The sequence below is a fragment of the Apodemus sylvaticus genome, chromosome 7 (assembly GCF_947179515.1).
Source record: "Apodemus sylvaticus chromosome 7, mApoSyl1.1, whole genome shotgun sequence".
Taxonomy (NCBI): domain Eukaryota; kingdom Metazoa; phylum Chordata; class Mammalia; order Rodentia; family Muridae; genus Apodemus; species Apodemus sylvaticus.
In genome coordinates, this window is record NC_067478.1 from 39,500,446 (window position 1) to 39,525,606 (window position 25,161).

The window sequence follows — 25,161 nt, forward strand, 5'->3', positions numbered from 1 at the left end:
TAAACAGTTGTGTTGGAATTTTGATGGGACTTGCATTGAATCTGTAGATTGCTACTATTAGGTTTGATGTGACCTTTCAATGATAGCCTGACCCTGGGGGTTATAGGGAATTCCAGTGACATGCATGATTCTCCATGCCTGTTAAAATGAAGCAAAGGCTTTTGACATGTAAGCCAAAGTATTGTCAGTTTTAATTTTCATGGTTTTCTCCACTGTTAAGAAACTTTGAATCAGATGTTGAATCACATCTTTTACCACCTCGATGCTTCTTGCTGAGGCAAAGATCATATGAGAGTAAGTATCTACAGTTACATGAACATAGGCTGCTTTTCCAAACTCTGGAACATGTGTAACATCCATCCGCCATAATGTTAAGGCTTTGAGGCCTCAGGTATTCACTACCATCTTGAGGGATTGTAAATTTGAGGACAATTGCCACAATTCTTTACTATTTGCCTAGCCTGTTCTCTTGTGATATGAAACATCTTCTTTAATATGAGAGCATTTTGATGATATAGTTCATGGCTCTCTTTTGCTTCTACTATATTCATGACCATACCTCTAGTAAGGGTGTCAGCCATGTAATTTCCTTTGCTAAGAGGATATGGTAAGTTAGAATGTCCTCTAATATGTCCCACATAAAACTTTTCTGTCCGGTCCCTAATCAGGCCCTGCAATTGTTCGAGCAACCCGAGGATATGGGAGTGTCCTAATAAAAAAACAGTCTCTAGATCTGGGAATAAGTTCACTACATATTTACAGTCTGTATAAAGGTGCAATTTGTAACATTTTGTAAAGCAAGTAAAACTGCTCTAATTTACGCTTGCTGTGCAGAAGTCTGGGTTCCTTTCTCTATCAGAAGTGGATGTCCGGGTATGTATACCACAGACTGTCCATTACAGGAACAATCTGTAAAAGTGCATAGGGCAGACTCCAAAGACTGCAGAGAGCATTTATTAGGAAATATTACCTCAGTTTCTTTGAAAAACTCTATCAAAGAATGTCTGGGATAATGATATTTAATTTGACCACTGTACCCTTGCAAAGATGTTCTCCAATTCTCATCCTCCATAAGCAATGTTTCAAACTGTTTTTTATTGTAAGGAACAATGATATTATGCATTTCCTTCTGAAATAATTCTCTAGACCTCATCCTTCCTTTAGTGATCAAGAGTGAGCACATAGCAAGGGGGTGGTGGCACACACCCGAAATCCCAGAACTCTGGGAGGCAGAGGCAGGCAGATTTTTGAGTTCGAGGCCAGCCTGGTCTACAGAGTGAGTTCCAGGACAGCCAGGGCTATACAGAGAAACCCTGTCTCTAAAAAAACCAAATCCCACCCCCCCCCAAAAAGAGTGGTCATATAAAAGGATAGGAGGCCAGCACCTTTGGTTGCGTATGAGGTAAATGAATCCATTCCAAAATTCCTGCTTACCATAGACATCCAGTGGGAGTATAGGGTGTTCTAAACATAATTAAATCCCATTCCTTATTATATAAAATTTATCTCACTCTTGCTTTATTTAATTGTTCTTCTACCAGAGCTAGTGATTTAGTAGATTCTAGTGTCATAACACAAAGGGATTTTGGATCAGCTTCCCCTTGTAGTAGCTGAAACAGAGGACTTAATTCTCGTGTTGTGAATTTTAAATACGGTTTTATCCAATTAATAGTCTCCAATAATTTTTGAAAATCATTTAGTGTTTGTAATTTATCCATTCTTATAGACACCTTTTGTGGACTGATAAAATCATTACATATTAATTGTCCTAAACAATTCAAAGGTCTATTCTTTTGAACTTTATCTGGAGCAATAACTAGGCCAAATGTTGTCAGTTATTCAATAGTATATTCTAGAATCTGACCAGTCATTTCCTTAGAAGGATGAGCTATCAATATATCATCCATGTAATGAATCAAATACGCATCTGAATATTGTTCTCTAACTTTGATTAAAGCCTGCTCTACAAACTTTTGACACAATGTAGAACTATTTTTCATACCCTGAGGGAGAACTTTCCAATGATATCTTCTGCCAGGAGCCATTCTCACTTACATCTCAAAACCTCCTTTCAGTCATCTTACATACTCAAGCGTGCCTTTACAAGGAAAAATATTAGCTTTCAGCTTTGCAAATATCAAGTTGGTCAGCAGTTATAGAGCTCACGTTGGTTAGAACAAGCAGAGCTCACCTGCAGTTAGGTTACTATAACAATCTCTTTCCATTTCACTTCCGCAGAACCATTTTTGTTTGCCAGCTTCCTTGAAGCCCTCCACCTTTGTCATGAGATTCTGAGAGAAGATTCCTACTTCCTAGAGACAATGTTTAGAGACAGTGCATGCGCCCTTGAGAGGCTGTTCCCCAGAGACAATGTTTGTCCCCTCATACTCCTTCCCTACATCTTGCTTGCTTTCCTTTATATTACAGAGTGTAAAACAATAAAGTTTGACAGCTTGATCAGAATACTGTCTTGCTGTCCGTCTCTCTCATCTCTCATCCTCTCCTAGGTGGTCCAGGGACCCTGTTGACTGTCCTGTGGGTCGGGACAATCTTCTATATAGTCTTCTTAGATTAACTGATGGAACACTAAATGCAAACCTTTTACAGTCCTCAGGATGTAATTTTATGGTAAAAAAGCATTCTTGTAAATCAATTACGATTATATTCCAATCTTTAGGCACTGCCACAGGGGAGGGAAGTCCTGGCTGCAGAGAACCCATATCTATCATAGTTGCATTAACTGCTCTCAGATCTTCTAACAGTCTCCATTTCCCTGATTTTTCTCTTCATCACGAAGATTAGTGTATTCCAAGGGCTAGTGCTTTCTTCAATATATCCTTTTGTTGCATTCTATAGCTACATGCAGCTATTACGAACTAGGTTGCTGGAACAGAAGCTGAGGGATGAATGAGGGAGGGGTGAAAAGAAAGGAGGGCCAGGACAATGTTTCCCTGATCAAGGCCAAAATTTTAATGTTGGTCAGACCTTTTAACAGTTTGGGCAAACCCTTTCCCCCAGACTCTGGGCTGAGTTCCGGCAGCTGGGTGGGTCACCTGCTTAATTCAGGAATTCCTAGACCTGGAGGAACAATGAGCTTAACCTTCACTAAGCTTCTCTACCCTAGGATAAAAATTCCTTCTTTAACCTACTTCCCTATTATGTCCTCAGGGCAGATTCCTGCTGGAAGCCAGGGATTGTCCTTGACCAACGTCAAATTCAAACCATGTGCATGACTGCCCCAATATGGCTCTGTACATCCTTTGTCTAATTGTTCTTGCACCAATTGTTCTATAGCCTGTATTTTTTCTTCTGTCAGGGGCCACTGATTGAGCCACACAGGCTCTTCTGATTTCCACCTTATTTTATCTGCATGTAGCAAGCCCCCAGTGGCCCCTATGAAAAATGCTAATCATTCAAATTATCAGATGATACCAATTTAAGATCCATGTCTTCCATAATGTCTCTTCCCCATAAAGAGAAAGGAAGAGAGGGAAAGGCGTAAGGCTGAATCATTCCTGTTTTACCTTACAACTCCCATCTAAGGACGTTGGAACTCTGAGCTACATTCGAGGCCATTCCCAATCCTAACAAGGAAGAGGAAGTCCTCTGACAAGACCAAGCAGAAGGTCAATCTTTTCCTGCTATACAGGTCGGCTCCAGTGTCTAAGAGACCCTGAAGCAATCTTCCATTAATCCTTACCATCTTAAAAGGTCTCTGGGCCCCAATATCTTGGACCCAGGCTACTACATTAGTAGATCCAAACTGTCCTTGTCCCCCTATTTGCTTTTAACACAGGGTTAGGCAATTTTAGATATGGCAACAAGAGATGTTGTGCTATTCTCTGTCCTTTATGTATCTGTACTGTTTCCTTCAAAGGTCTTACCACATTTATGTCTCTGGTGCTGTCTCCATCAATCACTCCTGGCAATACTTCAAAATTCCTTTTATAGTTTGAACTATGCCCAATTATAAGTCCCACTATTCCTTGTGGTTATGTTCCTATCACCAAGGTTGGGATTTAGGTAACTCCTTCCCAGGATGACAGAATGACATCCTTGTAGGAAGCTAGATCTAACCCAGCACTACCTGCGAGTAGCTTTAGGCAGATCATGAATAGTAAATTCTGGTGCCTCAGGGTTGAGGGCACACTTTTGTTTAGTAGTGTTATCTCAGTCCTCTCTTTCAACTTCGGGGCTGAGAGGTTGCCCCTGACCTAATTTTTTGAGTTTTCCTCCCTCTTCTCCCCTTTAAGGAGTGTTCCATCCTTGCGCATCTTGGATTTACATTCATGTTTCCAATGCTTGCTTTTCCAGCATCGAGAGCACACTCCAGGAAGAGGTCCTCTTTTCTTGTTACCCCCCACTATTTTCTCCAGGACACTGTCTTGGCATATGTCCTTTCTTTCCACACTTATAACAAGTGAGGTCAGAGGAAATTCTTCCTCATCCATACGTTTGCTTAACACAGGTGCTGAACTTCTGACCTTTCATACCTGAAGCGTAGGCCATTCCTTGCACTATGGCTCGTGAGGCAACTACTCAGGCTTTTATGAAGTCCTGCACTGTTCCTGTCTTTCAAATGGGCCTTGTAAGGTCTTGGCACAAAGTGTTTGCATTTTACCAAGCTAATTGCTTAAGAAGTATCCCAGTACCTTCTGAAGGAGGCATCATTCTATTTATGCCTTGTTCGAGCCACATAAGTATCAAGACCCTAAACCTTTACTGGCTATCATATGTTTAAAAACCGAAAGGAACATTCATTCCTGCTTTGACTCAGATTGTACCATATTACCTCACCATTACTTGCACTTAACCAATGATCCTTTATTGGCAGACCTGCAGATTCTTGGCAAAGAAAAAGGAAAAGAGGGGAAAGAAATTATCTCTCCAGAGAGTCCCTGTTGAGGCGCCACCTGCCACAGACTGTCCCAGCCACGGAAGTGATGACCATGGGAGAACCAGGGCTTTGGTACTCAGGAGGGCACAGGTGCAGCGAGATAATGACAGACAGACACACCAGACGTGGTTTGAATCTGCTACAACTTTACTTTTTAGCAAGGCATTTTTATAATACAGCAACAAGGAACAGATCAAGGTTGGCACACCTCCAGGAACACTCAAACAGTTACTAAGCAAGGTACATTTCCATCTTAATTGGAACAGTAAGTAGACATGGCATGTTGCCCACAGGAACTCTTGCCCTGTGAAACATGGTCAAAAGCAGACTACGGTCATGATTCTTAAGACATGTGGCTTTAGATTCTAACTTGTGGTTATTCACTGAAGTTTCATTATTAATCAATAGAAGAACCTATACATTCAGGCCAATTTGTATGTCATAAGCCTTTTTCTACCCATTCCTACGTACTGCCACCAAAATTCAGAATATCTTAGAAATGGATACACTTTCTTTACACGAGCTCTCTGTACTGCCTTGGACAACAAATACTAAGGTGGTCTGGCTTGAGCTAATCTATCCATATAATTTAAGAAATAATATATGACCTTTTGTCCTCCAATATTTTTACCCATCTGTCGCCTTCTTTATCATAAGCACCTGGATAAGGCAATGGCTCATCAGTAGTCCTCTATTTTCCCATACTGTGTTCTTCCTGTTGTAACCTATTCATAACATCCACTAATGTCTCCTTTTCTTTTCTTACTACTTTTGCTAAGGCTAGTAGTAAAGGGGGGCCCTAATGAGAAATGTTGCAAAGTCTTCTTTCACTAAGGTTCATCTTGAGTTCACTGAGTTCAGGACTGGGAACAGGAGGCATAATCACCACATCCTCTTTTCCTTCTACTGGAACATCAAATCCTCCTTTATCAATTAACCAACTTGTTGCTGAGATTGTGCTGTATAAAAAAATAAGAATAATGTGAAGAAAGACACAGTGCAGAACCCAAAACTCAGGGCGCATTGCCTTTGGAGCACATCAAGACCCTTCTCGAGGCCGGGGGTGGGCACTCTGCCAGAGGTGTCCAGGATATCTAGCCCCAAAGGACACATATCTCCCATCTGCTGTGATGACTAATGTCATGTCACAAAGACGACACTGGAGTTGGTGTGACACTGAACCATCTCTGGGATACTTAGAATGGGAGAATCTTCACCCTCTCAGATGAAGTGAGTGGTGTTAGGAGGAGGGACTGTGTGAGGCTGGAACCAAGAATACCTGGATTAAAGGTGTGCACTGTCAATACCCAGGTTCTTTGAACTGCAGCCATCTCTCCAGCCCCAGACCCCCACCCCAATTTTTTAAGACTTGAGTCTCTATTGAACTCTCAGGTAAGTTCTTTGACAAGATAGAGATCAGGGATGATAACTAGTATAAGCCCTTTATTAACAAAAAGAATTATTCAGTCAGACATGTAAATTAGGAGGATTAGTCAAAAGTGGCATCCAGTGCATATGAAAAGGTTTGAGTTAGTAAACTGAATGGAAACTAATTTCCCACTAAAACTATGCCTTGTATGGACTTGCCTCATGTCCAGGTCAATGATGGGGATGGCTCCCCAATCATTGTTAAGTTGGGTCCCCAAGTACAAGTACGTTAAATGTGCTTACTGCTTTCAGGACTCAGCTCCCTCATAGCAGCTGAAATCTAGCATCAGATCCAACACCCACTTCTGGCCTAAAAGGGCAATTGCATACATACACATAATACCCCTAATCCCTTCCCTATAAAACTGACCATGTTCCTCCTTCAATGCATAATGAACACATCAAATTCTCATCAGAGTTTCTTACTGAATATGCATTACAATTTGAACCCATCTGATCAGAAACTACAATTTACTTAGCATACAACTTTATCTTGCATTCCATTTTTCCCATCCCATTAATACCAAGATCCCATTGTATCACAAATACATCTGAAACCATACCATGCTTTATTCATGCAGTCCCTTAAGCCTAGTTGTATGTTTCCTAAAGTTCAACTGATTTAGAATCCATCTGTTTAATCCTTTAATAGGAAGGCTTCTCTGGCTGGCATGGTGACACCTACCTATAATCTACGGTTGGGAAGCAGGATTGCCATAAATTCCTAAGGCCAGCTTGGTCCAAGTGAGCTGCAGGTCTAAAAAGTGAGGTGTTCTTCCAAAGTAATCAACCAATATAGAAAATCTTCACTTGTGTTTTCTATTTCTGTAAGGTTTCTTTTGGTTTTATTCAGTATCCTGGACCTATATTTACGAAGAAAATAGAGACATGGTTTATCTCTGTGCTCCTTAGCAGACTAGTACTCTTTAATAATAAAATACATAATAACTTGGACTATATAAAACAAATATATTAAAACACACATCAGAAGGCAAGGAAATAAGCAGAAGGAACTGCAGAAAGAGGTCAGCGGCTTAAAGCTCAAACCATTTCACAACACTGCTTTGCTTTTAACTGTTGCCAGCTTGAATAAAAGATCAACAAACCTTAAATTTCTTAGACAACCATTCTAACGGGTTTCTCTGAGTAGTTCTGTCCTGAAGCTTGCTCTGTAGTCTGGCCTTAGAGCTCAGAGGACCACCTGCCTCTGCTGAGGCTAAAGGTGTGTGCCACACCAGTTTTGTTTTTCAAGTAATTTACATCATCTTACCCTGTTATGGGTCTATGAGATTTACCAGTTAAGGAACTTTGACTGGGCTCAAGTGATCTTCCTGCTTCCTGAGTGGTATCCCCCATTTTCCATGGAAATTCAGTTACTTCTCATTTTTCAAAAATGTACTTATTCATTTTCTATATATGAGTACACTGTAGTAATCTTCAGACACACGAGAAGAAGGTATCAAATCCCATTAAAGATGGTTGTAAGCCATTATGGTCATTGCTGGGAATTGAACTCAGGAACTCTGGAAGAGCAGTCAGTGCTATTAACAAGCTGAAGCCATGTCTCCAGTCCTCAGTTACTCTTGAATAGCCAATGAATCAAGGATGAAATCAAAAGGAAATTCATATTTCTTCAAATAAATAAAAAGGAAACAACAAATAACATGTGATACAGCAAAAGCAGTACTAGAGCTCACAGAAATCAACATACACATAGAAACACAAAGCCAAAAAGCTGCAGAGTTTCAAATGAAAACCTTTTTAACATCCTAAAGAAATAGGAATAAGTAAATAACAACTCAAACCAAGAGACTGTGGTTGTCATTGTAAAAATAAGCTAGAGACTACCTGACTAGACATTCAACTGAACTCAAACATGGTACAGAACTGCATAAAGACCTGCATATGTACAGCCAACTTATTTTTCAAAGATAGCAAGATTTCCTGTGAAGAAATTAACTCCATCTCATCAATGATAGCAGGAAAACAACATCTACAGGGGGGAAAACAAACTTGATTCCTCCTACTAATTATGAAAACTATAGAATAAATGGCTAAGCATTAAGACCTTGAATTAGAGTGAAAATTAGAGGGCTGAGCTGTGGTGACACATGCTTTTAATCCCAGCACTTGGGAAGAGGGGGATCTGGGTTTAAGGGCAGCCTGGTCTACAGAATTCTTGGACAAACAGGGATAAACAGAGAACTACTGTCTAAAAAATAAATAAATAACAAGAAAACATAAGAGAAAAGAAAAAGGATTTGATTAAGTGTTAAAACAATTTTAGTTCCTAACCCTGGCTCACTTTTACCTTTGTCAGCTTGATTAAAGGTCAACAAGCCTTTCATTTCCTCTTCACAACACAGCATGTGTTTCCCTGTGTAGCCCTGTCCTGAAACCTGCCCTGTAGACTGGCCTTGGAAAGCCAAGATCCATCTACTTCTACTGAAACTAAAGCTGTGTTCATGGTCTACGAAATTTATCAGTTAATTAACCTTTGACTGGTTTCAGGTGATCTTCCTACCTTAGTCTTCACTTTCCATGAAAATTCAGTTACTCTTGAATAGCCAAAGCACCAAGAATGAAATCAAAAGGGAGATTCATATTTCTTCAAGTAAAAAAAGTGACACACAGCAAATAACATGTGATTCAGCAGAGCAAAACATAGGAATAAGGCAAAATTAAACAAACAAAAAAAAAAGCACAGTATAAAATGGAATCCTAACATCCTAAAAAAATAAGCTACCTGACTAGACATTCAACTTCACCCAAAGTAGAGAACCCATCAAGAATTGTGTATTTACAAAAAACTCATTTTTCAAATGTAGCAAGTGTTCACCAATGGTACCAGGAAAACTTAACATGTATAGGGGAAAAAACTCAAACTAGATTCCTCCTGCTTAGTGTGAAAATTCATTTAAAGATCTTGAATTTAATGATCAACTAGGTAGAGGGTTGGGCTGATGTGTTTTTAAACCAAGCATTTGGGAGGCAGGAGGATCGAGTTCAAGATCAGCCTAGTCCAGAGTTCAGATAGTCAGGGATACTGAGAACTGTCTTGAAAAGTGTTACCACAAAGCAACAGCATACTAGAAGAATTAATCCATAACCAGTGATACTACTTTGTACAGGCTAGCAAAGAATTGAAGTCAGTCAATTTTACCATATTCTAAGGGTATGCATGGTGGTTTTTTCTTTAATCTAAACTGAGTCCATCTCTATAGTTGAGTATCAGGACAATTTTGAGATACTGTTGACAAAAAAAAAAAAAACAAGTTTAACCCTTGTCAATTATCACAAAGTAAAATGTAAGTATGCAGCAGTTAGGAATTTAGAAAGTAAAGCCCCCATTTAGTCTTAGGACTTGGGAAGCAGAGGCAGGTGTAATAAAGACAAACCAGTCAAAGAGAAACCCTGTCTTAAAATTAAGAAAGGGGTAGGGAGGGCTGGACAAATGTGATGAAATCATTGTTTGACAATTTCACAGGGAAACCTGATAATGTGTACAATCATGGTAGTTAGGAGACTGACATTAGTGCACTTAGCACCCTAACTCTGAAAACTCAATTACCATGGACGTGGAACATGTGCCAAGGCATTCTGGTTAGTCTTCTGACAAAAACTGAATTGGAGAAATAGCTGCAACTGGATGTTGGTTGCAGCACTCCCAAATATCCACTGTGGGATGCCTAAGGAAATAGATCTCGATCAAGTTTACAATCACTGAGATGGTGACCTACTGCTTTAAGGTCATGATTGCATTCTCCCTGCTCAGTCTGTACAGCTGTGTAAGCTCACCACAAAATTCACAGAACAGAGCACTGTCAATGGATTGGCAAAACAATCCATTTACATACAGCCCACAAAAAATGTACAAGAGTCAAGTCTGCAGGCCATACCAGATGCTGTCCTGATCACTAGACAGATTAACAGGGACAGCCAGGGCCACGGAGATCCTATCTCAAACATCTCAGGACTAATACTGTACATTTTCTTCTTGTCTGTGCCTTTTCTGGATGTTTACCACATCTGGTTTTCATTCTCAAGTCTTGTGTCACTGGTTCTAAAAATAAAATACAAAGAATCACAGGCATTACATTACTGCCAAAATTAAAACAGAACACAACAGACCTTTGTAATGGTCCGTCTCAGAAGATACATCCATAATTGTGCTTTTTCAACAGGAATTCAGGTTCGGGATAGGATAATCATAGACTAGATCAACTTCATTAACTACAGGGCTGGAAAGATGTCTCAGTGGGGAAAAGCACCAACTGCTCTTCCAAAGGTCCTGAGTTCAAACACCAGCAACCACATGGTGACTCACAGCCATCCTTACACAGATCTGATGCCCTCTTCTGGTGGGGCTGAAGACAGCTTCAGTGTACTTACATATAATAATAAATAAATCTTTAAAAAAAATTTTGACCAGAATGCAAAACAGAGCAGCACTCACATGCACTCCTGCTCTAGAATCTTTACAGGCCATAAGCATCCCAATGAGTTGGTATTCCCTGCTGGCAGAAAGAAATAAGTACCATGACACAGTATTAATATGAACCGCATAAAAAGACTAAACAAGACCACCTCACTTAAGCACAATGGTCTTCTCTCAGAAGCTGTATCTGTCTTCAGGTCATCAACTTCGGGATATAGTTCATCACTGTTCAGACCAGGTATGTCCCACAACTTTAATTTGTACCCTATGCATTCACTACAGTCATTCCAAATAGAAAAGGCAAGAGTAGTTGGTTGGCTTTGGTTTATCAGCACTATTTCAGAAAGCATTTACAGGAATCTGATTCTGTTTCAAAATGGTAAAAATGTATGCTGACAAAAATATAAATCTAGGTTTCTTACACACCTTTTAAAAGACTCAGGTTTTAATCAAGTCACTTTCTGTTATGAATTCTCTTGGATGCTATGGGCTCCCCTCCATCTAAGGAAAAGAAACAAATTCTAAGAATCACACACCACTTCCTATTGCTCTAATACTTCAATTAGAAAACTATGTTATATCGCCCATACATGGGAATCGTTTTGCAACTGTTTCAACCATGCAAAGAATGATGTCGCCATTGTTCAGGTGAGAGGATCCTTGTGCATATAATCGGGTTTCTCTTGGGTGTCACCAGTACCTTCTGAATAGCACAAAAGGCCTAGAATATTTTTCTGCAAACCCTGCTGTGTAAGAACCTACCCAAGGTGCGACCAAGGAACCAGAAAGCAAGCAGCCTTCAACCAGGCTGTCCTGTCCCAATCTCCCCAGGGTCTACGCTTCAATGCTTCAATCCTGAAATCTCTTTTGCTGGTGCACATTTCCCCTAGGAAGTTTACATGGGTACCCTGCTCCATAGACCGCGAGCCTCTAAATTCACTCTGCATGCCCACATTTCGGTTGGTCATCCAAGTGCTTAAACCACGAACCTAAAGAAAAGAAGGAATGCTCAGCTTTCCAAGCAGCTCCCATTATACCTTCAGTGGAGGGAAAACAAGGCTGCCTCTCTCTCTAGCACTGATTGGACAGAAGAACACATTGGGCGTGGCCTTTCCTGGAGCAATGCCTGGAGGTGTGCTCAGTGGTCTTTTCCTCCAGGGCATTCCAGGGCATGGTGATCGCCTGCCAAGTGCCTATTCGGTTCTGTGCTCACTCCAGCAGGTTCCACACCACCTGTGTATTCCAAGTCTGGCGACCCACTCAGCTTGATGTGGAGTGGGAGTGGCACCAGAATTCAAAGGAACAACAGCAATTGGTTTTGAGGTCTTCTCCAACTTCCAGCCTAGTTGGCTGGCACAGATGGTTGGTGGCGAGGAGTGGCATTGACCTCACCCTAACTTCAACCCAGGTGGCAGGGGCACCTCTGAAGGGACCGTGGAGGACAGACTATGCAGGTGAAACCAAGCAGCCCTGCTCATGTATGCACATGTATGTGGAGGATGAAGGACAGCCTTAAGTGTTGTCCCACAAACACCATTTTTTTTTCTTTGAGAAAGGGTCTCTTACTGATCTGGAGCTCACAAATGAGGCTAGACTGGCTGAGCACAAATCTAGGAGATCCTCCAGCTCCCAGCTCTGAAAATATGACCATGTGCCACAACGAACATCTTTTTTTTTTTATGTGGTTCTGGGAGTGAATTAATCTTGGGTACATGGCTTGCAAAGAAAATGCTTTACTGAGCCATATTCACAGTCACATTATTAGGTTTTTTTGTTTTGCTTTGTTTTGTTTTTTGGGTTTTTTTGGTTTGTTGTTGTTGTTGTTATTGTTGTTGTTTTGAGACAGGGTTTCTCTGTATAGTCCTGGCTGTCCTGGAAGTCACTCAATAAACCAGGTTGGCCTTGAGCTCAGAAATCGGCCTGCCTCTGCCTCCCAAGTGCTAGGACTACAGGCAGGCTCCACCATGCCTGGCTCGGAATTAAGTTTTTAAGGTTACTAGATGAATGTCATTTTCTAAATGATTTTGGTATGTCTTTTTAATCTTTTTTTTAAAGGCTCATTTATTTCATCATAAATAAATAAGTAAATAAATAAACACAATAAAGTACATTGTAGCTGTCTTCAGACACACCAGAAGAGGGCACTAGATCTCATTACAGATTGTTGTGAGCCACTGTGTGGTTGCTGTTAATTGAACTCAGGACCTCTGGAAAAGCAGTCAGTGCTGATAACTGCTGAGCCATCTCTCTAGACCTGTAGTTTAAATCTTCTGTGTTAAAGTTCATCACAATAAGAAGAGAATTTAGATAAGTTGTTTTCAACTTGTGAGTTGACACCCCATTGACAAACCTATATCTGAAAAAATATTTACATTGTGACTTATAACTAGCAAAATTATGAATTAACAGTGAAAATAATTTTATGGTTGGAGGATCATCATAACATGAGGAACTGTATTAAAAGGATGCAGAATTAGGAAGGTTGAGAACCACTGATTTAGATAATCAACTTTTGTAAAAAGAATAATTTTGGGTCATGGCTTGAATGCTCTAGTGCATAACTGGTTTCTGCATTGTGCTGGGCCTGTGGTAAGGCTGGGGATTATGTTGGAAGTGCATAACAGAGCAAAAGGATTCACCTCATGGCCAGGAAATGAAATAGAAGACAAAGAACCAGAGACCCAGAGACTCTAAGAGTGCCCCTCAACTGACCTGAAGGCCTCTTCGGCTGCTCCTTAAAATTTCTACCATGGGCTGGCAAAAGTTCATTGTCAACTTGGTAGGACATAGAATGATGTAAATATGGGATATAGATATGGGTGTATATGTGAGATATAGGTGTAACTTTGAGGATGTTTCCAGAAAACTTGAACAGGTAGAGAAGATCAACACTAATATAGATGGCATCAACCACCGGGGAGTGGGTGTCTCAGACAGAATAAATCTGAAAAAAATGGAAAACTAACTGGGCAGCAGCATTCATTCCTGACTGTGGAGGTGAGGGACCAATTGCCTCACACTCCTGCTGCCAGGCCTGGAGCCATTTTTTTCCATCACCCTTTCTCCTAATTGGTAGATTATATCCTCAAAACAGGAGTGGAAAATAAACACTTCCTTAATAGCTTCCCTTTGGGTACTTTGTCATAAAAGTGGAAAAGTACAACCACCTTCCAGTATTGACAACAGGAGACCAACCATCTCATACATGGAGTTTTGGGAGACACTGAATATGCAAACTACTGCATCTTGCTTTAAAAATGAGAAAGATGCATGGAGATCTGAGTTATTTAATGCCACAAAATTAATGAGATTCCAGCTTCATAACCATGTCATCACTTGGTTGGTGACTTCATGGTAAGCACTGATGATGGACAGTGGGAACAGAAAAGAGGCAGAGTGGACCCCGGCACTGAAAAGAATGACAGCCCCAGTGACTCATAGAAATTTAAGATCAGGCTCAAGTAGTTTTGCTGTCATTATCTTTTTAAAATGTTTAAGCTGGGCGGTGGTGGCACACACCTTTAATCCCGGCACTTGGGAGGCAGAGGCAGTCAGATTTCTGAGTTCAAGACCACCCTAGTCTACAAAGCAAGTTCCAGGACAGCCAGGGCTATACATTGTAACCCTGTCTCGGAAAAAAAAAAACAAACTATATATTTAAATGTGTACATGTGCTTTGACTGCTTGTAGATCTCTGCCATGCACATGCAATACCTGTGGAGTCCAGAAGAGGGGGTCAAATCCCTGTGACTGGAGTAACAGGCCCTTGTGAGCCACTCTGAGAGTCCAGGAAACTGAATCCAAATCCTATAGAAGAGCAGCTAGTTCCTTTAATCTGCTGAGCAACCTTCCCTTTTGTTGAATTTCAGAATTCACAAGGCTTTTGTTTGTATCCCAAATAATTACTACCATCCCTGGTCCCTGACCCCTTACAGAGTCTCCCCATTCTCCCTCCCATTTGTATCTGAGAGGGTGCTCCCTTATATCCTGAGTATCCCTGTACCTGGAGCATCAAGTCTCTGAAGGATTAGCCCACTGAGGCCAGACAATGCAGCCCTCTGCAAATATGACCCTAGAGCCATGGGTCCCTCTATGTGCACTCTTTGGTTGCTAGTTTAGTACCTGGGAACTCTGGGGGTACTGGCTGGTTCATATTGTTCTGGCTATGGGTTGCAAACCCCTTTAGTTACTCCATTCCTTTCTCTAACTCCTCCAAGGGGACCGTGTGCTCAGTTGGCTGTGAGTTTCCACCTCTGTATTTGTCAGGCTCTGGCAAAGCCTCTCAGAAGATAGCTATATTGGGCTCATGTCAGCAAGCCTTCTTGGCATCTGCAATAGTGATTTGGGTTTGGTGTCTGTATATGGGATAAATCCCCAGGTGGGACAATCTCTGGATGACCTTTCCTTCAGTCCTTGCTCTAGTCTTTGTCTCTGTATTTCCTCCCATGAGTGTTTTGCTCCCCCTTCTAAGGAGGACTGAAGCATTTATACTTTGGTCTTACTTCTTCTTGAGCTTCATGGGGTCTGTGAATTATATATTGGGCATTCTGAGTTTTGGGGCCAATAGTCATTTATCAGCAAGTGCATAACATATGTCTTCATTGCTACTGGGTTCCCTCACTCAGGATGATCATTTATGATTCCATCCATTTGCCTAAGAAATTTTTAAATTCATTGTTTTTAATAGTTGAGCAGAGACAGGCAGTGAGGGTACACACCTTTAATCCCAGCACTTAGGAGGCGGAGGCAGGCAGATTTCTGAGTTCAAGGCTGGCCTGGTCTTCACAGTGATTTCCAGCACAGCCAGAGCTACACAGAGATATCCTGTCTGGGAAATCATCTATCCACTTTTGAAGTTGTTTATCAGATGTAGGAGTTCTCTGGTGGAATTTTTGGGGTCAATTAAGTTTACTATCTTATCAATGGCAAGTAGTGATGTTTTAACCTCTTCCTTTCCAATTTGTGTTTTCCTTTTGTTGTCTAATTGCTCTTGCTAGGACTATCAGCACTATAGCGAACAGGTAGAGAGAGAGTGAGCAGCCTTGTCAAGTCCCTGATTTTAGTGAGATTGTTCAAGTTTTTCTCCATTTAGATTGATGTTGGCTACTGGTTTACAGTATACTGCTTTCACTATGTTAGGGTATGATCCTTGAACTCTTGATCTTTCCAAAACTCTTAACAAGAAGGGATGATGAATTTTGTTAAATGCTTTTTCAGTATCTAATGAAATGATCATGTGGTTTGTTTCCTTTGAGTTTGTATATGTAGTGGCTTATATTGATGGATTTCCATATACTGAAACAGCTCTGCACCTCTGGGATGAAACCTATTTGATCAAGGTGAATGATAATTTTGATATATTCTTGGATTCAGTTTGTGAGATTTTTATTGAGTGTTTTTGCATCAATATTCACAAGGGAAATTGGTCTGAAGTTCTATTTCTTTGTTGGGTATTTGTGTGGTTTAGATATACGCATAACTGTGGCTTCATAGAACCAGTTGGGTAGTATTCCTTCAGTTTCTTTTTTGTGGAATAGTTTGAAGAGTATTGGTATTAAGTTTTCTTTGAAGGTCTGATAGAACTCTACACTAAACCCATCTGGTCCTGGGCTTTTTGTTGTTGTTGTTGGGAGGCCTTTAATGACTGTTTTTATTTTATAGGGATTATAGAACAGTTTATAGGGTTTATCTGATCCTGATTTTACTTTGGCACCTGATATATCTCTAGAAAACTGTCTATTTCATCCACGTTTCCAATTTTGGTGAATATAAGGTTTTGTATCAGTATCTGATGACTTTTTTAATTTCCTCAATTTCTTTTGTTATATCTTCCTTTTCAGTTCTGATTTTGTTACTTTGGATACTGTCTCTGTTTTATCTAACTTGTTGATTTTCTAAAAAAAAAAAAATAACAGCTCCTGGTTTTGTTGATTTTTTTTATATAGTACTTCTTTGTTTCTCTTGGTTGATTTCAGCCCTGAGTTTGAGTATTTCCTGCTGTCTACTCCTCTTGTGTGTATTTGCTTCCTTTATGTTCTAGAGCTCAAACTGTTAAGATTCTAGTGTATGCTCACTCCAATTTCTTTTTGAAGGCACTCAGAGTTATGAGTTTTTCTCTTAGCACTGCTTTCAATAGCATCCCATAAGTTTGAGTATGTTGTGTCTTTATTTTCATTACTTTTCCTTCTTTCCTTCTTTCTTGAATAAGTTATCATTGACTTGAGCGTTGTTCAGCTTCCATGTGTATGTGGGCTTTCTGTTGTTTTTGTTGATATTGAAGACAAGCCTTAGTCCCTAGTGATCTGATAGAGTGCAGGGGATTATTCAGTCTTCTTGTATCTGCTGAGGTCTGTTTTGTGACAGCTTATATGGTCAAGTTAGGAGAAGGTACAATGAGGTACTGAGAAGAAGGTATATTATCTGCCTGTTTCTGCATTTTCTTCTGCTTATTTCCTTGCCTTCTGATGGGTGATTTAATATATTTACTTGATACAGTCCAAGTTATTATGTATTTTATATATTAAAGAGTACATGTCTGCTAAGGAGCCCTGAGATAAGCCATGTCTCCATTCTCTTTGTAAATATCAGTCCAGGATGCTGAATAAAACCAAAAGGAACCTTACAGAAATTGAAAACACAAGTGCAGATTTTCTATGCTCTTTGATTACTTTGGAAGAGTGCATCACTGTTTTGACCTGGAGCTCACTCAGACCAAGCTGGCCTTAGGAATTTATGGCAATCCTGCCTCCCAACTGTAGATTACAGGTAGGTGTCACCATGCCAGCCAGAGAATCCTTCCTATTAAACTATTTAAAAAATGGAGTCCAAACCAGTTGAACTTTAGGAAACATGCAGCTAGGCTTAAGGTACTGCATGAATAAAGCAAGGTATGGTTTCAGATGTATTTGTGATACAATGGGATCTTGGTATTAATGGGATGGGAAAAATTGAATTCCAGATAAGGCTGAATGCTATGTACAGTGCAGTTTCTGAGCAGATGGGTTCAAATTGTAATGCATTTTCAGCAAGATACTGTGATGAGAATTTGATGTGTTCATTATGCATTGAAGGAGGAACATGGTCAGGTTTTATATGGTGGGGAATAGGGGTGTTTTGTTTATGTGTACAATTGCCCTTTTGTGCCAGAGTGGCGTGTTGGATCTCAAGCTAGAGTTCAGCTGCTGTGAGGGAGCTGGGTAATGAACTTGGGTCCTGAAAGCAGTAAGCACATTTGACCACTGAGCCATCCCCATCATTGACCTGAACAAGAGACAAGTTCAAACAAGGCATCATTTTAGTGGGAAGTAAAATTATTTTCCATTAAATTTATTAACTCAAACCTTTTAATATACACTGGATGATATTTTTGGCTAAACCTCCCAATTTAGAGATTCTGACTGAATACTTCTTTTTGTCAATAAAGGACTAAATTTTTTCTCACCTGGGACCTGAAGCTTCTTAAGGAACTTACCTGAGACCTCAGTAGAGACTCAAGTCTTAAAAAAAAAAAATCGGGGTTCTAGGGCTTGAGAAATGGCTGCAATTCAAAGAACCTGGGTGTTGAAAGTGCACACCTTTAATCCAGGCACTCCTGGTTCCAGGCTCACACTGTCTCTCCCCCTAACACCACTCACCTCCTCTGAAAGAGTGGAGATTCCCCCATCCCCAGTATCCCACTGATGGCTCAGCAGTTAATAGCACAGGCTGTTCTTCAAGAGGTCCTGAGTTTAAGTTCCAGCAACCACATACATTCTCACAGCCATCTGTAACGTGATCTGATGGCCTCTTCTGTCAGGCAGGTGCACATGCTGATTGAGAAATATATTTAGTTTGTTTTGTTTTATTTGAGTCAGGGTCTCACTATGTAGCTCTGGCTTTCCTGGAGCTGAAGTTTGTAGGCCAGGCTGGCCATGAACCACTGATTGCCCAGCCTCTAATTCCAGAGTGCTGGGGTTGAAGGTGAGTGCCTCCACACCCAGCTTAGAAGAAAGATTCCCAATTGAGAAAATTCATGCATATTGGCCTATCCAATGGGCAAGTCTAGGGCAAGTTCTTAATTAATGTTTGCTTAGCATCACTCCTGGGGAGGTGTGCCTGAGTAGTACAAGGAAACAAGCTGTGCTGGGTGCTGGTGTCAGGCAGTCCTCTGCAAGCTGAGGGCAACCAGAGAAACCCTTTCTTAAGAAAAAAGAAAACTGAGCAAGCCAGTGGGCACTTTTTTCTAATGGAGCCATTCCTCCATGGCTTCTGCTTCAGCTCTCTCCTTGAGCTCTTCCCTAACTTTCCTGTGTGATGGAGTGTAGGCTGAGTGCTGTGAGCTGAAATAAACACTTTCCTCCCCAAGTTACTTGTGGTCTTGGTGTTTATTACAGCAATGGAAACCCTAACTAAGAAGGGAACCCTTAGGTAAAAAAAAAAAAACCCTTGAGAAAGATCTTTTAAAAGAATTATTTTAAAATTTTAACATTAAGACTGTGCATTATTGGGCAGTGCTGGTACACACCTTTAATCCCACCACTTGGGAGGTAGATGCAGGTGGATTTCTGAACTCGAGGTGAGCCTGGTCTACAGAGTGAATTCCAGGACAGTCAGGGCTATACACAGAAACCATGTCTTGAAAAACCAAAAAAAAAAAAAAAAAAAAAAAAAAAAAAAAAAAAAAAAAAAAAAAGAAAGAAAGAAAGAAAGGAAGGAAGGAAGGAAGGAAGGAAGGAAGGAAGGAAGGAAGGAAGGAAGGAAAGAAGAAAGAAAGAAAAAGGCTGTACATTCCTGGTCTAGGAAGATATCTCAACGGGTAAAGACACTTACCACCTAGCCTGAGGACCTGCTTCCCCAAGCCAAGATCTCCATATTCCCAGTGTGGTATCAGCATGTGCTCACAAATAAATGTAAAAATACAAAAAGAAAAACTTTTGGGGACTGTTTCTGTTATCATTAGAGGAAGCAGATTCTTGACTCTGAGGATGAGTAATAGAAGCTCCAAAAGAATCAAAGAGTAAAGTGTAAGACTTTCATGAAGCCACTCATCTGAACTAAAAATTATGCTACTTAGCATTGGACACAGCAGGAGAAAGTGTTCTTAAAAGCTTATCACAAACTGAACTTCTGGGACTGGACAGATGACTCTGAATTAGAGAGAGAATTACTGTTCTTGAGGATCTTAGTTAAAATCTCAACACCTAATTAGTCAGACAGGTCACATCTACCTATAACTCCACCTCAAAAGGTAATCCTACACCTCTGACTTCTGTGGGTGCCTGCACTCACACAGTGTACAGCTGCTCAGACATACATTAAAACAAAATCTTAAAAACAAACTGAACCCAAATGGATAATTTGACTTGTTCCAAAATAAGAAATATCAGCTTGTAAAAGGCCTTGCTGTCAAGCCTGACTGAACACCCCACGGACCATACTGAAAGGGAGAAACCAACCTGTCCTCTGTCCTCGATGTGTATAACATGGCACAGCTCGATAGACACACCAAACAAAAATATTTTGGAGAAAATAGAAGGTTGATTTAAAGGAAAGGAAGGATAGAAAAGAGACCTCAGTGGGAGAGGAAGCCCCTAGCATCTCAGACGTGTGCCAGTGTAAGGGGATACCTTTAGAGATCCCCCTCCCCTGCTCAGAGAAAAAGTGACAGGGGATGGAGGCAGGATTTGGGATGGGGTGACCAGGAGGGGAGTAGTAAGTGGGATGTAAAGGGAATAATTAAAGAAATAAAATTAAATTTACAAAAAATTGGTGTTCAGACCCAAACAGAATTCTCAACAGATGAATCTTAAATGTCTGTGAAGCACTTAAAGAATTGTACATCCTTAGTTATCAGGTAAGGACAAATCAAATTGACTCAGATTTCACATTCACATTCATCAAAATGGATGAGAAAAAAATGTTAAGTTGCAGTTCATCCTTGAAAAGATTTGGAGCAAAGAGAACACTCCTCCATTGCTGGTGGGAATGAAAACTTGTGCAAATGCTTTGGAAATCAATTTGGTAGTTTCTCAGAAAAGTGGAAATAGAACTATCTCACGGCCCAGGTATATCACTCCTGGGTATACAAAAAAAGATGCTCTAACATTTAATCCCAGCACTTGGGAGGCAGAGGCAGGCAGATTTCTGAGTTTGAAGCCAGCCTAGTCTACAGAGTGAGTTCCAGGATAGCCAGGGCCACACAGAGAAACCTTGTCTCAAAAAACAAACAAACAAACAAACAAACAAACAAACAAAAAGATGCTCTATCAAACCATACAGACACATGCTCAAATATGTTCTTAGTAGCTTTATTCACAATAATCAGAAACTGAAAACAACCGAAAAATGGATAAAGAAAACGTGGTACCTTAAAATAAAGGAATATTACTCAAATATTAAAAACAATGACACCATTAAATATGTAGACAAATCGACGAATCTAGAAAAGATCATCCTGACAGGTGGTGGTGGCACACGCTTGTAATCCCAGCACTCTGGGAGGCAGGGACAGGTGGATTTCTGAGTTTGAGGCCAGCCTGGTCTGTAGACTGAGTTCCAGGACAGCCAGAGCTATACAGAGAAACCATGGCTCAAAAAACCAAAGCCAAAAATCCAAAACAAAGAAAGAGAGAAATGAAGGAAGGAAGGAAAGGAAGGAAGGAAGGAAGGAAGGAAGGAAGGAAGGAAGGAAGGAAGGAAGGAAGGAAGGAAGGAAGGAAGGAAGGAAGGAAGGAAGAAATGAAGGAAGAAAGGAAGGAAAGAAGGCAAGAAGGAAGGAAGAAAGACCCATGACATGAGGGAAAGCGCACTGACACTATTAATCATATTTGGCCATACTTGCAGATCGGTGCCTAGCATAACTCTCATCTGGAAACAGATGCAGAGAACCACAGTGACACATTAGGTAGACCTTGACAAATTCTGTGTAAGACAGGGAGGAAAGATTGAGGGAGCCAACAAGTCAAGGTCACTACAGGAAAACCTACAGAACCACTGACCAGAACCACTGAACAGAGAACTTCAATGGAACTTAGGCCCTCTGCACATATGTAACAGATATGCAGCTTGGTGCAGATAGGCACCATGCCGGAGCATAGTATGTTAGTGACTTTGTTGCCTGTCCTGAGCTTACCTGCCTCCTAATTGGGCTGCCTTGTCTAGCCTCAATAGAAGAAGATGTGCCTAGTCTTACTGCAATGTGATATGCCAATGAGGGTTAATATCCATGGGAGTCTTCTTCTCTGAGAAGAAGGGGATGAAGGATAGTAGAAGGGGAAGGGAGGAGAGACTGGGAGGATAAGAGGGAGGGTAAGATGCAGTTGGGACACAAAGTTAATTAATCAATTAATTAATGAATGGGAAAAACATTCATGGTATTGACATTAAAAACAGATTGATCAGTGGAATCAAATCAAAGACACAGTAAGAAATCCACACACACATTGAATCCTGATTTTTGATACAAAAGGCAGAAATTCATAATGGTGAAAAAAAACACCTTCAACAAATAGTGCTGATTTATTTGGATCTGAAGCTGTAGAGGAATGCAAATTGATCCATATCCATGACCCTATGTAAAATTCAAGACCAAGTAGATTGAAGATCTCAATATAAAACAAAATACACTGTACCTGATAGCAGAGAAAGTGGGGGGAAAGGCTTGAACTCATTGGCACAGAGAACAACTTCTTAAACATAAAACCAGTAGAACAGGTACTACAAACAATGATTAACTAATGGCCCCTCATGATACTGAAAAGGTTGTATATAGAAAAGTACACCATCAATAGGATAAAATGGCAGCCTTTAGAATAGAAAAAGATTTTCACCAACTCAACATTCAGTAGAGGGCTAATATCTAAAATATATGAAAAACTCAAGAAACTTGTCATCAACAAACTAAATAGTCCAATTATAAAATGGAATACACGTGTAACCAGAGAATTCTCAATGGAGGAATTACAAATATCTGAGAAACACTTAAACGCTCAACATCCTCAGCTATCAGGGAAATGCCAATCAAAACACCTTTGAGATTCCATCCTATACCTGTCATGCTAGTGATTAGGGGAACAAACCACTATCTGCCAGGAGCCATTCTCACAGAGATCTCAACAATTCCCTCCTGTCAGCCATTTCCAGCTTGCTTTCCCTAGGCTGCCTTTAGGAGGAAATGTACTAGTTTAAAGGTTAGCCAAGTAAGCTAGATGGTCAGTAAGTACAGAGCTTACCAGAGTGGGCTTGAACAAAGGAAGCTCACCTTTGTTTAGGTTACCATAGCAACTCCTTTCCACTTCACCTCCTCATGATCAAAATATGATGCCAAGTTCCTACTGTACATGCCAAACCTTAGCTGAGACCCTGAGAGACAATTATGAGAAACTGTTCCTGAGATATGATGCGAACCCCCTGAGATTGTTCCCCAAATACAATGACTTTCCCCCTTCACCCCTCCTTACACCTGCTTGCTTGCCTTTATAAGGCCTTGTGTGAAAACTAAAGGTGGAGGAATTACAAATATCTGAGAAACACTTAAATGCTCAACATCCTCAGCTATCAGGGAAATGCAAATCAAAACACCTTGATTTGGGTTTCAGACTTGCTGTCCAGTTCTTTTGTGTCTGTCTTATCTCTCGCCGTTGCCTAGGTGGTTCCAGGACCCTGTTGACTGTCTTGTGGGTCAGAACAAATATCTCTGGCAGCTGTAATAACTTGTACAAGCATTATGGAAATCAATATAGTTCCTCAGAAAACTGGAAACTGATCTCTCAAGACCCAACTATACCACTAATGGGCATTTACCCAAAGGGTACACTATACTATCAGAAAAACACTTGCTCGGGTATGTTCAAAGTGGCTTTATTCATAATAGCCCAAAACTGGAAGCAACATTAAATTTCCCTCAAATGAAGATTGGATAAATTAAATGTGGTGCTTTTATTTACATGCAAAATATCATTTATTATGAATTACTGAAAAATAAACACTTCAAATAAGTACTACTTGTACAATTACTGATGTCCTTTTAAAGAATATTTTAGGTATTATTTATTTCTTAGTTATTTAGTTATTAGTGGAAACTTGTATATATTAATGTGGGTGCCAGTGAAGGACACAAGTGGGCATATACCCTGTTGAGAGGGAGCTGGTTTTGAGCCATCCAACAAGAAACAAGTTGAGTCTTCCTCAGGCCCTTGATACCCTGTTTTTTATTGTGACAGCATAATAGCTTTCTGCCCAAATTTTGTTGATATGAGCATGTTTGGGCACTTAGTATAATGGCCATTTTGTAAGATCAAATAAGTATGACCACACTAATGCTCATGATACTCAGTATCTTGGCTGTATCCAATCACAAGCTCAGCATAATAGTCCTTCATCACCAAAGATATTTTATTCACATTTCTAACACAAATGAGTTATTTTGGTTGTGACTTACATAACTAAATCCTAACTGAAAACAAATAGCTTCTGTTTTTTTTGTTTGTTTGCTTGTTTTTTTTTTTTTTTTTTTTTGGTTGGATTTTTTTTTTTTTGAGACAGGGTTTCTCTGTATAAAAGAGCCGTGGGTGTCTTGAAATTGCTCTGTAGACCAGGTTGTCCTTGAACTCAGAGGTACACCTGCCTCTGCCTCAAGTACTGGGATTAAAGGGGTGCACCACCAAGTCTGGCAATGTTTTCAGCCTTTAATGGTCTGCATTTCCCCTGTTTCTATTCTCTCTTGGCCTTCAGTATTTTTCTTTTCCTCTGGTTCATCCACATTGGGTACTGTCCATGCAGGTCCAGAGTCTTTCTGTTCCTCTTAATTTCAGTTTCCATTTTCAAATAATCCTTTTCATCATCCATGTCACACTGCACTTATTCCTGGCAATATTTGGGTACCACCACAGTTTAAATTTCTTCAACAACTTTCATTAAAGCATCACCATCAACTCCGAGAATACTTTTAAGTCTGTTGAGCTCCCTTGGCACATTTTTTCTTTCTCTTCTCAGCAAGAATCTTCATTTCCACTTACTCTGACAAATTTACCCATGCTTTACATGAGAAACACCACTGCTCACCATGAGTAACACAACAACAAGAAGCACAGACACTTCTCTCCATAAATGTGGTACTTTTATAATATGGAATATTACACACCTATTTTTTAAATGACATTATGAAATTTGCAGGAAAATAGATGGAATTAGAGAAAAACACCCTGAATGTGGTAACACAGATCCAGAAAAACTAGCACGGTATACACTCAATTATAAATGAATATTAGTTCTTAAGTAACTGATAATCATGCTGCAGTCCACCATCCCAGAGAGGCCAATTAACAAAGAGGGCTCTACAAGGGACAAATGTATGTCACTTACAAGGGGTAATTAGGATACATTTGAGGGGAGACTAGGGCAGGTAGGGATGGGAACAGGA

At 40.3% G+C, this 25,161-nt stretch overlaps 1 non-coding gene across 1 annotated transcript; it reads right to left on the reverse strand.

Moving 5' to 3' along the window:
- Window positions 1-10,470: 10,470 nt before the first annotated feature.
- Window positions 10,471-10,542, reverse strand: LOC127690307 (small nucleolar RNA SNORD50). The gene has a single exon (XR_007979035.1). It is a non-coding gene; the product is annotated as a small nucleolar RNA SNORD50 (small nucleolar RNA).
- Between the last annotated feature and the right edge of the window lie 14,619 nt (window positions 10,543-25,161).